This window comes from Arachis hypogaea, chromosome 12 (assembly GCF_003086295.3).
Source record: "Arachis hypogaea cultivar Tifrunner chromosome 12, arahy.Tifrunner.gnm2.J5K5, whole genome shotgun sequence".
NCBI lineage: Eukaryota > Viridiplantae > Streptophyta > Magnoliopsida > Fabales > Fabaceae > Arachis > Arachis hypogaea.
In genome coordinates, this window is record NC_092047.1 from 36,888,246 (window position 1) to 36,901,898 (window position 13,653).

A 13,653-nucleotide genomic window follows, 5' to 3' on the forward strand; every position below is an offset into this window, starting at 1 on the left:
CCTTACTCACGTAAGGTATTACTTGGACGACCCAGTGCACTTGCTGGTTAGTTGTGCGAAGTTGTAAGAGAGTAATGTGAACATTGACATCACAATTTCGTGCACCAGTCAACCTTTACTAAAGTAAAGGAAAGTCAAGGGACTAATTAGTTTGATCTTCGAATCCTATTTATTTCCTAAGAAAAGATTGGGATTATTGAAGTTCAATTCAATTGGCAAGATAACAATTAACAATTATGCTGTTGAGTTGGATAACTCCTGAGTTACTGATTTCTTAACCAAAACCAAAAGGGAAAAAGTAAACCTACTGGAACAAAAATGCCTTCAGATGTAAAGCAACAATCATGTAAATAAAAGAAAGCAATATTAAACTGAAATACCTCAAATTGCATTAACAAAAGAACTTAAATCTGACATAGACATGCATGGAAAAATAAATAAAAGAACATTGAACCTGGATTGAGAGTCACTCCTAAAACTAAGAGAAGTCCTAAATCCTAATCCTAAGAGAGAGGAGAGAACCTCTCTCTCTAAAAACTACATCTACTCCTAAAATTGTGAATATGAAAGCCTCCCCATGAATGGATACATTCTCCCACTTTATAGCCTTTAATATGTGTTTTCTGGGCCGCAAACTGGGTCAAAAACAGCCCAGAAATCGCCCCCAGCGTATTCTGGTACGTTCAGGTCGCGGGCAAGTGACGCGGAGGCGTCGCCCACGCGGCCGCGCGGACTGAAGTTCACAGATACAACGCATCCGCGTGGGTCACGCGTTCGCGTCGCCTAGCATTAGGGCAACTATAGCATTATTATATATCAAATCGAAGCCCGGGATGTTAGCTTTCCAACGCAACTGAAACTGCATCGTTTGGACCTCTCTAGCTAAAGTTATAGCTGTTTGAGTGCGAAGAGGTCAGGCTGGACAGCTTAGCAGTTTCTCCAACTTCTTGTATTCCTTCCACTTTTGCATGCTTCCTTTCCATCCTCTGAGCCATTCCTGCCCTGTAATCTCTGAAAACACTTAACACACATATCAAGGCATCTAATAGTAATAAGAGAGGATTAATATTAGCAATTATAAGTCCAAAGAAACATGTTTTCAATCAAAGCACATAATTAGGAAGGCAAATATAAAACCATGCAAATAGTATGAATAAGTAGGTGAAGAGTAGATAAAAACCACTCAATTAAGCACAAAATAAACCATAAAATAGTGGTTTATCAACCATACTACAAAAGACGCAGCTCAGTAATCCGAACTGGACCTCCTTGAAGAAGTCAGATCTTCCACAGCAATCAAACACCTAGCTATGCAACAGCGCATAGCTCGGCGATATAATCAAAGACTTCACCCAAGTTCTTTTCAAGTAAACGATCTTGTGCTCAGAAGAACCGAACAGGCCAGAAAATCATCAAGCCATGGAAAACTAGCAGCTAACTGGGAGGGCCCTTACCGAATCATAAAAGTCATCGGCAATGGAGCTTACCAATTACAAACCTTAGATGGTAATGATTTGCCTAACATTTGGAATGTATCATCTTTAAAGTCATATTATAGTTAAAAGTCAGGGACAGGCAAGTACTCTTTTTCCTACTACCAAGATTTTTTCCAAAATGGGTTTTGCTTGGAGAGGTTTTAACGAGGCTTACCTACCTGCGCCTTTGAAATCAAAGGTTCTCCAATAAATAACTTTCTTATTTCATCAAATCACTATTTTTGCATTTTACATTTCTCCTTTATTTATAACCTTATAAGTATTATCCTGCCGATCTTACTCCGAAACCAACAATTCGGAATTTATCAGTCAAACAAATAGCCGATCTTACCCCTAATCTGACTATTCGGAATTTATCAGTCAAACAAATAGCTGATCTTACCCCTAATCCGACTATTCAGAATTTATCATTAAAATGATTGCCGATCAATACTTGGAATCCGACTATTCCAAAATTATCAGTAAAAAATACAGTCAAACTTTAGACCGAATCTGATTACACTGAAAATTACCAATCAAACAACCCCTATCCCTAATCCAATTATTCGGCAACTCGCTAAAATCGGCCTACTCGACCTTCACTGAACATTATACATAAACCAATCACCAATCAATTCGGACGTCACCAGTTAAACACCAATTGCCGATCATACGACAATTACCAAACAAATCAAACAAACCAATCTGTTCATCTATACATAAAGAAGCAGTATCGTGCAAATACATCCTTCTATTCTTTGCTATTTGGCAATATAGAAATACAATCATCTATCTTCCTAAATCCCAATTCGTGGATCGTTAGTCCATCCTCGATATTCAAATAAAGCTTCAAAAACTACAGTTTAGAAAAGACATCCTTACAGCAATGACAAACAAGTTATCATAATTCAAAATATCTGTCAAAACCTATTTATGCAAACTGACATCATATGTCATCATGGAGCAAAATGCCTTTTCTTTTTAATAAGACACCTACAACAATGTTCAAAAAACCTCACAAAGGAGCAACAAGTCCAACTACAACAACTACTAACTGTTCAGCAAATACAATAGAAAAAACATATAATCATTATTCAACATTTTCATCTTCCTCCTTAGCAACTCCATTATCTTCCACCATGACTCCATCTCTGATGATTTTGCCCGGATCCATCTGGGAAAAATCAGCATCAGGAGCCAGAAACTTTGCTTGCAACAAATCCCTTTCAAAACCTTCAACGAAGGAGTCCAATATTTCCGTTGCCTTACTTTTCTCAAACTCCTTTAATTTTGCTGTTACTCCAACCACCTGAGTAGTCATAGAAGAAAGTTTGGCCTCCTTCTACAAATCCTCAACCTCTTTGGAATAGTTTTCTTTCATCAACTTCAAATCTTTCTCACTCTCTGACAACTTCGCCTCCAACTCAACAACCTTCGCATTCTTTACGCCGAGCTCTTCCTTCAATACTAAGAATGACTTCTGGTCGGACAGCTTGCGATGCTTCTTTTCCTGGCTTCGACCAAGGCTTGCCAAACGGAGACCAATAACCTTTACCAAAACAAACAAACAGCATCACACTAACCACTTATATCAAACACATAAAACCATCAAACCCAGTTTACTTTACTTGCATATATTGGTCGATCGCAGTGTCACCAACTTCCTCAGCCAAAGTCACGTCACCGACGACTGACAAACTTCGTCGGCAACGGCCATATATGGAAAATCTTTGGCCCACACCGACGACCCATCACTTTGCTCAGCAAGTTCATGTAACCTCTTCTGATTCCCTATAAATTTATAAAGCTCCTCCACCGGCACCTCTTCCTCCTTAGAACCCTCAGATAGGTCCACTACATTGCCCTTCTTTCTTTTCAAAATAACCTTTCTTCTTCTAGGTTTCAGCTGGTCCACCTCACCAGCTCCGACCACTCTATCGGCCTTTGACGTCGAACCCTCCTTCTCAAGATTTTTACTCTTCACCCAAGCTCTTAGGGTCGCCGCAGAAACTCCAAGATATTTTCCACCTAGCACAAGAAAAATCAAATGGTTATAAGTAATTTTCACTTTTTTAAATGCTCTCCAGGAAAACAGCTCACCTAAGTAATCCACTACAGCTTGCCTATTTTCATCCCACTGCAATAACTCAAACACCAACAACAAGTTCTTCCGATTTATTTCTTCTACCAAATATTCGATAATACATGGATTCCTGGGACATATTGATTCAGGCCCCAGAATACTCTGAGGTTCCGAACACCACCACAAAGGGAATTTCTCCCCTAGCAACTCGTCCATATAAAAAGGAAAGTCACCCTCCACACTCCTAATCTTCATATACATCTCCTTAAAGTTTTTGAATGATGACTTGTAAAGCTTAAACACAGCAAACCCCGGTGAACTGTTCAAATTCACCCAACCCCCTTCCAAACACCTTTTTCTTGGAACAGTGAGAAAAACAACTCCACTGTAGGCGGCTCCTCCAAAAACTCCATCAGAATTTCAAACCCACGAAGGAATGCCTAACCATTGGGATGGAGTTGTGAAGGTGCACAGTTCAGTTGTTTCAGCACCTGACACTCGAAATCACTAAATGGAAGCATCACTCCCAACTCCTCTAACACACTACTATACATATAAAAGAACTCAAAACCTTCCCCCCTGTGGAACACCCGATCATCAACAACACAAGGAAGCAAATCCAACCGCAACCTACACCCACCCCTCACTACTTTACTAATGTCTATCTCCTTCACGGCACCGCCATCCAAAAAGAGCGACGGATGCTTCCTCACATCCTCATTCACCCAATCATATGACTAGTCAATCTTTTCCTTCTTCTCTTTCTCAAACCCCATTATCAAAAAAATAACAGAAAAGGGAAAGAACAACAAACTAGAAAAAGAGAAGAAAAACAGAGGTCACAGATGACAGAAATAAAACAACATAATACCTCTCTTGCTCATGTTTTGCTTCAAATTCCTCTGATAAAGCTCAAATACCCTTATGCCAAAATACCTAACCTTTTCAACTCCAAGGTTAAATTCAAAACCCCAAAACTGCTTCCCAATACATCCTAACCGTCACTTCAACTACCCCAAGAGAAATGATGTGCATTGGGAAGACGCACGTCATTAATAAGTATACGCACCAGTTTCTCTCTCTTATTAATATTACTTTATTAACTGTTTAACAAAGCATCTTGAACTGGGGGCTTTACGGCCACGTCAAATGCCGAGTTAAGCACCAACTCATCGACCGAATTGCTCATTAAAAAGCTCAAACTGCTTCATTAAACACAATTCTCAGGCCAAGCTTGGGGGCTAAGATCTGACCGTTACTAGGTCGATGTCATAACTCGGCATCAAACACTATAATTCGACATTTTGGACCATAACTCGGCATTATGGACCATAACTTGGCATAAATCGTTACATTTCAGTGCAACGCACTGCCTTCTAAAAGTGAAACGTCCGACCTAACATTACCACCCACTAAATTCTAATAACTGCTCTTCAATACCGACGACCAACAAAAGTATAATCGACCTACTTTGCTTCACATATAAAGGTATGACATTCTACCCCAAGGACACACATTGAATTTTCAATACTAATTTAAGTTTTGGAGTGCCTTTGCAGGTACACTCCCCCTTTGTTTCTTGTTCACACTCTGCACAATTGGACATCTCTCCAGGCGTAAAGCTCGGACTTTCTCAAGGCTCATAATCGAAATCGAAGATAACAACTCGGCGCCAACACCCAGAAGCCGAGCTCCTCTCCAGGTATCCACACAGGAACAACAACGAAACTACTTATTTGTACTTGGAGAAAAACAAAAGATAGAAGAAAGAGTAACCAATGACTGAGACAATATAACAAACAGAAAGAGCGCAAAGCTGAATAACAAGCTTAGTTAGTTACTTAGTTACCTTCGAGAGTGAATAATATCTTTGGTTAGTGTAACCACATGCTCAATGTCCCTCAAAATCTCCTCTTCCTTCTCCTTCCCCAGGTGGTACGGGTTTGTAGTTGGTGTGGCGGCATTGCACCACGCTCGATGCTGAGGCGGCGCAAGAGTGAAGCGAAGGTGCCGATGAAGCAGAAACTGGCAAAGAAGATTAAAAGGAGAAGAACTTGTCATAACTTAAATTTTCCAGAATAATTGCTAATCTCAACAAATAAGCACTATAATATATACTTTATATATTTATTTATAACGGAGACGATCGAAGGTCAAACGCGAACAAAGTGGATTGAATCTCGAATGCAAGCAGAGAAGATTAAATCTCGAACTGTGAGCAAAGAGAATCAAAGCTCAAATGCGTGTCAAGGCCTCCATTGCCATCCTCGAAGAAAAGAAGATGAAGATGAGGATGAATTAGCAGAGAAGAACACACGTCAATGTCTCTTCTACTGCCATCATCGAAGAGAGGAAGATGAAGATGATTTTGTGTTTGTAATTTCAAAAATTAGGGTTGGGATTTTGTTTCAGTAAAAGGAGAAGATGATGAATTGAAGGCCCGTGGAGGAAAAAGGTTTTGTTTTTCTTTTTTTTAGTTAAAGTGGGAAAAAAATTTGTTAAAATATTTGGAGAGAAGATTATAATTTTAAGAAAAAATATTAATTTATTTTAGACAATATTTATAAGTTGATGTTTATTAAAAATTTTAAAGAAACTTTTATAAAATGTGATATATGAATACAATAAATGTTGTTTATTTAATTTATTAAAGCAACACTTTTGTTATGTTTTTTAATTAACTAAAAAGGAACATTTATAACATGTTGATTTAAAAAAGTTGCAGATCGTGGCTTCACTCAAGCTCAGCCCAAGCACTCACCAAGTGGGCTCAGAAAGTAGATTTTCGCACTACAATACTAGTTTATCTTATTTTCTGTAATTCTTAGTTAGCAGACTAGTATATATAGAACAAAGATCACCCTTGTTAGAGATCATTGCCATTCGAACCTTTCACTATTATTTTCTGTACAGGATAAGTCACTAACCTCCTAGGTTAAGGTTAGGAGCTCTGTTGATTCTTATGGATTAATAATATCACTATTCTATTTCAATCTATGCTTGATTCTATTCTAAGATGTATCTTCGTTCCTCATCCTAATGGATTGGGAGTGTAACTTGACCGTCATCACTATTCACATAGGTTCTTGCTAGTCCTTGATGGGATAGTATTGAACCACAAGCTTGATTATACATCTCTTAGACGGCTAATTCATGACTTCGTTGGGGACTTCTCGAGACATCAGTTCAGCCGAGGTACGGGGCGATTAGGGCCATTGTGGTATAGGCTAGAACTAAAGAAACTGATGAGCGGATAATTTATACGCTTTTTGGCATTGTTTTTAGTATGTTTTTAGTAGAATGTAGTTACTTTTAGGGATGTTTTCATTAGTTTTTATGTTAAATTCACATTTCTGGACTTTACTATGAGTTTGTGTGTTTTTCTGTGATTTCAGGTATTTTCTGGCTGAAATTGAGGGACTTGAGCAAAAATCAGATTCAGAGGTTGAAGAAGGACTGCTGATGCTGTTGGATTCTGACCTCCCTGCACTCAAAGTGGATTTTCTGGAGCTACAGAACTCGAAATGGCGCGCTTCCAATTGCGTTGGAAAGTAAACATCCAGGGTTTTCCAGCAATATATAATAGTCTATACTTTGGCCAAGAATAGATGACGTAAACTGGCGTTCAACGCCAGCCTTCTGCCCAAATCTGGCGTCCAGCGCCAGAAAAGGATCCAAAACCAGAGTTGAACGCCCAAACTGGCACAGAAACTGGCGTTCAACTCCACAAATGGCCTCTGCACGTGCAACACTCAGGCTCAGCCCAAACACACACCAAGTGGGCCCCGGAAGTGGATTTATTCATCAATTACTTACTCATGTAAACCCTAGTAGCTAGTTTATTATAAATAGGACCTTTTACTATTGTATTTGGCATCCTGGATTGTATTCTGATCCTGTGATCTCGTTTAGGGGGCTGGCCATCTCGGCCATGCCTGGACCTCTCACTTATGTATTTTCAATGGTAGAGTTTCTACACTCCATAGATTAAGGTGTGGAGCTCTGCTGTTCCTCAAAGATTAATGCAAAGTACCACTATTTTCTATTCAATTCTTCTTATTTCGCTTCTAAGATATCTATTCGCACCCAAGAACGTGATGAAGGTGATGATTATGTGTGACGCTCATCACCATTCTCCCCTATGAACGCGTGCCTGACAAACACTTCTGTTCTACATGAATTAAGCTAGAATGAGTATCTCTTAGATCTCCTAACCAGAATCTTCGTGGCGTAAGCTAGAATGATGGCGGCATTCAAGAGAATCCGGAAGGTCTAAACCTTGTCTGTGGTATTCTGAGTAGGATTCAATGATTTAATGACTGTGACGAGCTTCAAACTCGCGATTGTTGGGCGTTAGTGACAGACGCAAAAGGAGGGTGAATCCTATTCCAGCATGATCGAGAACCGACAGATGAATAGCCGTGCCGTGACAGGGTGCGTGAGCATATTATTCACTGAGAGGAGGGGATGTAGCCACTGACAACGGTGATGCCCTTGCATACAGCCAGCCATGGAAAGGAGTAAGACCGATTGGATGAAGATAGCAGGAAAGCAGAGGTTCAGAGGAACGAAAAGCATCTCCATTCGCTTATCTGAAATTCCTACCAATGATTTACATAAGTATCTCTATCCCTATTCTATTATTTATTATTCGAAAACTCCATGATTATTTTATATCCGCCTGACTGAGATTTACAAGGTGACCATAGCTTGCTTCATACCAACAATCTCCGTGGGATTCGACCCTTACTCACGTAAGGTATTACTTGGACGACCCAGTGCACTTGCTGGTTAGTTGTATCGAAGTTGTGACAATTATGAATTAAGATCAAAGCACCAAGCTTTGGAGCCATTACCAGGGATTGTTCGAGCCTGGACATCACAATTTCGTGCACCAAGTTTTTGGCACCGTTGCCGGGGATTGTTTGAGTTTGGACAACTGACGGTTCATCTTGTTGCTCAGATTAGGTAATTTTCTTTTTGTTTTCTTTTCAAAATTTTTTTCAAAAATCTTTCAAAATTTTCTCCTTTGTTTTCGAAAAAAAAAAATTTTAAAAAAAAAAATGTTTTCAAAAATATATTTTTCTTCAACATTTTTAAGAATGAATTCTAGTGTTTCATGTAACATGGTTTAGATTGGCTGGCTATTAAGCCATGTCCAATTCCCAGGATTTTGATTGAGGACTATGAATTCATTACTTCCTTTTTCCCAAATATTTTCGAAAAAATTAAAATAAAAATACAAAAAAAATCATAAAATCATAAAAATAAAAAATATTTTGTTTCTTGTTTGAGTCTTGAGTCATGTTATAAGTTTGGTGTCAATTGCATGTGCATCTTGCATTTTTTCGAAAATTCATGCATTCATAGTGTTCTTCATGATCTTCAAGTTGTTCTTGGTAAGTCTTCTTGTTTGATCTTGATGATTTTTTGTTTTGTGTCTTTTCATGTTTATCATATGCATTCTTGAATTCTTAGTGCGTAAGCATTAAAGAATTCTAAGTTTGGTGTCTTGCATGTTTTCTTTGCATTAAAATTTTTTCAAAATTGTGTCTATGATGTTCATCTTGACATTCATGGTGTTCTTGGTGTTCATCTTGACATTCATAGCATTCTTGCATGCATTCATTGTTTTGATCTAAAAATTTCATGCATTGCATAATTTTCATGTTTTCATAAAAATTTCAAAAATCAAAAAAATATATTTCCCTTTTTCTCTCATCAAATTCGAAAATTTGAGTTGACTTTTTCAAAAGTTTTTAAAATCAAATTGTTTCTTATGAGTCAAATCAAAATTTTCAACTTGAAAATCTTATCTTTTTCAAAATCTTTTTCAAAAATCAAATCTTTTTCAAAATTCTTAGTTATTTTTGAAAATTCTAAAAATATTTTTCAAAAATCTTTTTCTTATTTTTATACCAAATTTTCGAAAATAACATAATTTGAAGTTTGTTACTTGCTTGTTAAGAAAGATTCAAACTTTAAGTTCTAGAATCATATCTTGTGATTTCTTATGGATCAAGTCATTAATTGTGATTTTAAAAAATCAAATCTTTTTCAAAACTAACTTCAATCATATCTTTTCAAAAATATCTTCTTATCTTATCTTTTTCAAAAATATCTTTTCAAAATATCTTCTCTAACTTCCTAACTTCCTATCTTTTCAAAATTTGTTTCAACTAACTAACTAACTTTTTGTTTGTTTCTTAACTTTTTCAAAACTACCTAACTAACTCTCTCTCTCTCATTTTCGAAAATATCTTCCCCCTTTTTCAAAATTTCTTTTTTTAATTTATTAATTATTTTATTTTTTAAATCTTAATTTTCGAAAATCACTAACATTTTTTCAAAAACTATTTTCAAAAATCACTAACTCCTTTTCAAAATTAATTTTCGAAAATTCACTTCCCCCTCTCATCTTCTTCTATTTGTTTATTGATATACTAACATCTCTCCCTCATTCAAAAAAAAAAAAGGGATCTCTATTATTATTATTTCTCTGTGCCTTCTTCTTTGTCATATGAGCAGGAGCAAGGACAAGAATATTCTTGTTGAAGCAGATCCAGAACCTGAAAGGACTCTGAATTACAACTAACCAGTAAGCACCTGTTCAGAAATTTTTGAACAGGCAGAGGAGATGGCAGCCGAAAATAATAATAATGTAAGGAAGATGCTTGGTGACTTTACTGCACCTAATTCCAATTTACATGGAAGAAGCATCTCCATTCCTGCCATTGGAGCAAACAACTTTGAGCTGAAACCTCAGTTAGTTTCTCTGATGCAGCAGAACTGCAAGTTTCATGGACTTCCACCTGAAGATCCTTTTCAGTTCTTAACTGAATTCTTGCAGATATGTGATACTGTTAAGACTAATGGAGTAGATCCTGAAGTCTACAGGCTCATGCTTTTCCCTTTTGCTGTAAGAGACAGAGCTAGATTATGGTTGGATTCTCAACCCAAAGACAGCCTGAACTCTTGGGATAAGCTGGTCACGGCTTTCTTAGCCAAGTACTTTCCTCCTCAAAAGCTGAGCAAGCTTAGAACTGATGTCCAAACCTTCAGACAGAAAGAAGGTGAATCCCTCTATGAAGCTTGGGAAAGATACAAACAGTTGACCAAAAAGTGTCCTTCTGACATGCTTTCAGAATGGACCATCCTGGATATATTCTATGATGGTTTATCTGAGCTATCAAAGATGTCACTGGACACTTCTGCAGGTGGATCCATTCACCTAAAGAAAACGCCTGCAGAAGCTCAAGAACTCATTGACATGGTTGCTAATAACCAGTTCATGTACACTTCTGAAAGGAATCCTGTGAGTAATGGGACGCCTATGAAGAAGGGAGTTCTTGAAGTTGATACTCTGAATGCCATCTTGGCTCAGAATAAAATATTGACTCAGCAAGTCAATATGATCTCTCAGAGTCTGCATGGAATGCAAGCTGCATCCAACAGTACTCAAGAGGCATCTTCTGAAGAAGAAGCCTATGATCCTGAGAACCCTGCAATAGCAGAGGTAAATTACTTAGGTGAACCTTATGGAAACACCTATAACTCAACATGGAGAAATCATCCAAATTTCTCATGGAAGGATCAAAAGCCCCAACAAGGCTTTAATAATGGTGGAAGAAACAGGTTTAGCAATAGCAAGCCTTTTCCATCATCAACTCAGCAACAGACAGAGAACTCTGAACAAAATGCTTCTAATTTAGCAAATCTAGTCTCTGATCTATCTAAGGCCACTGTAAGTTTCATGAATGAAACAAGGTCTTCCATTAGAAATCTGGAAGCACAAGTGGGCCAGCTGAGTAAAAGGATCACTGAAATCCCTCCTAGTACTCTCCCAAGCAATACAGAAGAAAACCCAAAAGGAGAGTGCAAGGCCATTGACATAAACGCCATGGCCGAACCTGTAAGGAGAGGAGAGAACGTGAATCCCAAGGAGGAAGACCTCCTGGGACGTCCAGTGATCAATAAGGAGCTTCCCTCTGAGGAACCAAAGGACTCTGAGGCTCATCTAGAGACCATAGAGATCCCATTGAACCTCCTTATACCCTTCATGAGCTCTGATGAGTATTCCTCTTCTGAAGAGAATGAGGATGTTACTGAAAAGCAAACTGCCAAGTTTCTTGGTGCAATCATGAAGCTGAATGCCAAATTATTTGGCATTGATGCTTGGGAAGTTGAACCTCCCTTGTTCATCAATGAACTAAGTGATCTGGATCAACTGACATTGCCTCAGAAGAAATAGGATCCTGGAAAGTTCATAATACCCTGTACCATAGGCACCATGATCTTTAAGGCTCTATGTGACCTTGGTTCAGGAATAAACCTCATGCCCCTCTCTGTAATAGAGAAACTGGGAATCTATGGGGTACAAGCTGCTAAAATCTCACTAGAGATGGCAGACAGCTCAAGAAAACAGGCTTATGGACAAGTAGAAGATGTATTAGTAAAGGTTAAGGACATTTACATACCTACTGATTTCATAGTCCTGGATACTGGAAAGGAAGAGGATGAATCCATCATCCTAGGAAGACCTTTCCTGGCCACAGCAAGAGCTGTGATTGATGTTGACAGAGGTGAAATAGTCCTTCAATGGAATGAGGACTCCCTTGTGTTTAAAACTCAAGGATCTCCCTCTGCAACCATGGAGAGGAAGCAGAAAAAGCTTCTCTCCAAGCAGAGTCAACCAGAGCCCCCACAGTCAAACTCTAAGTTTGGTGTTGGGAGGCCACAACCAAACTCTAAGTTTGGTGTTGAACTCCCATATCCAAACTCTAAGTTTGGTGTTGGAGAGTCTCAACAAAGCTCTGCACATCTGTGAGGCTCCATGAGAGCCCACTGTCAAGCTATTGACATTAAAGAAGCGCTTGTTGGGAGGCAACCCAATGTTTATCTAGTCTTATTTTTATTGTTTTTCATGTTTTCTTAGGTTCATGATCATGTGGAGTCACAAAATAAACAAAAAAAAATTTCAAAAACAGAATCAAAAACAGCAGAAGAAAAATCACACCCTGGAGGAGCATCTGTCTGGCGTTCAAACGCCAGAACAGAGCATAGTTCTGGCGCTGAACGCCCAGAATGGGAGCATCCTGGCGCTGAACGCCCAGAACAAGCATGGTTCTGGCGTTCAACGCCAGAAATGGCAGCAAGTGGGCGTTGAACGCCCAAAATGGGCACCAACCTGGCGCTGAACGCCCAGAGTTGTGTGCAAGGGCATTTTGCATGCCTAAATTGGTGCAGGGATGTAAATGCCTTGACACCTCAAGATCTGTGGACCTCACAGGATCACCTCAGGATCTGTGGACCCCACAGGATCCCCGCCTACCTTCACTCACTCTCTTCTCTCTTCTCAATCATCCTCTATTCTTCCCTATTAACTCTTTACCACTCACATCCAAACACCCACTTTCCTTCAAAATTCAACATCTCTTTCCCACCCAATCCCACCCATATGGCCGAATACACATCTCCCTCCATCTCCTCCATATCTTCTTCTTATTCTTCTATTCTTTCTTCTTTTGCTCGAGGGCGAGCAACATTCTAAGTTTGGTGTGGTAAAAAGCATAGCTTTTTTGTTTTTTCCATAACCATTGATGGCACCTAAGGCCAGAGAAGCCTCTAGAAAGAGGAAAGGGAAGACAAAAGCTTCCATCAAGGGTCTATAGCTCAGTGGTAGAACATTTGACTGCAAATCAAGAGATCCCTGAGATACCTCAGGGGATACAATTTCTTCCACACAATTATTGGAAGCAACTAAGGGTGGAACATCAAGAGCACTCCATCATCCTTCATGAAATCAGAAAAGATCTAAAAGCAATGAAGGAGGAGCAGCAAAGACAAGGAAGAGACATAGAAGAGCTCAAGGACATCACTAAGGTGGACTCATTCCTTGTTCTTACTTTCTCTGTTTTTCATTTTCTATGTTACGTGCCTATCTATGTTTGTGTCTTCATTACATGATCATTAGTAGTAGTAATTATGTCTTAAAGTTATAAATGTCCTATGAATCCATCACCTCTCTTAAATGAAAAATGTTTTAATTCAAAAGAACAAGAAGTACATGAGTTTCGAATTTATCCTTGAACTTAG

At 38.6% G+C, this 13,653-nt stretch overlaps 1 non-coding gene across 1 annotated transcript; it reads right to left on the reverse strand.

The window, feature by feature from the left end:
- Positions 1–10,591: 10,591 nt before the first annotated feature.
- On the reverse strand, positions 10,592–10,699 carry LOC112732106 (small nucleolar RNA R71). Its single transcript, XR_003167844.1, has one exon. It is a non-coding gene; the product is annotated as a small nucleolar RNA R71 (small nucleolar RNA).
- Positions 10,700–13,653: the final 2,954 nt, after the last annotated feature.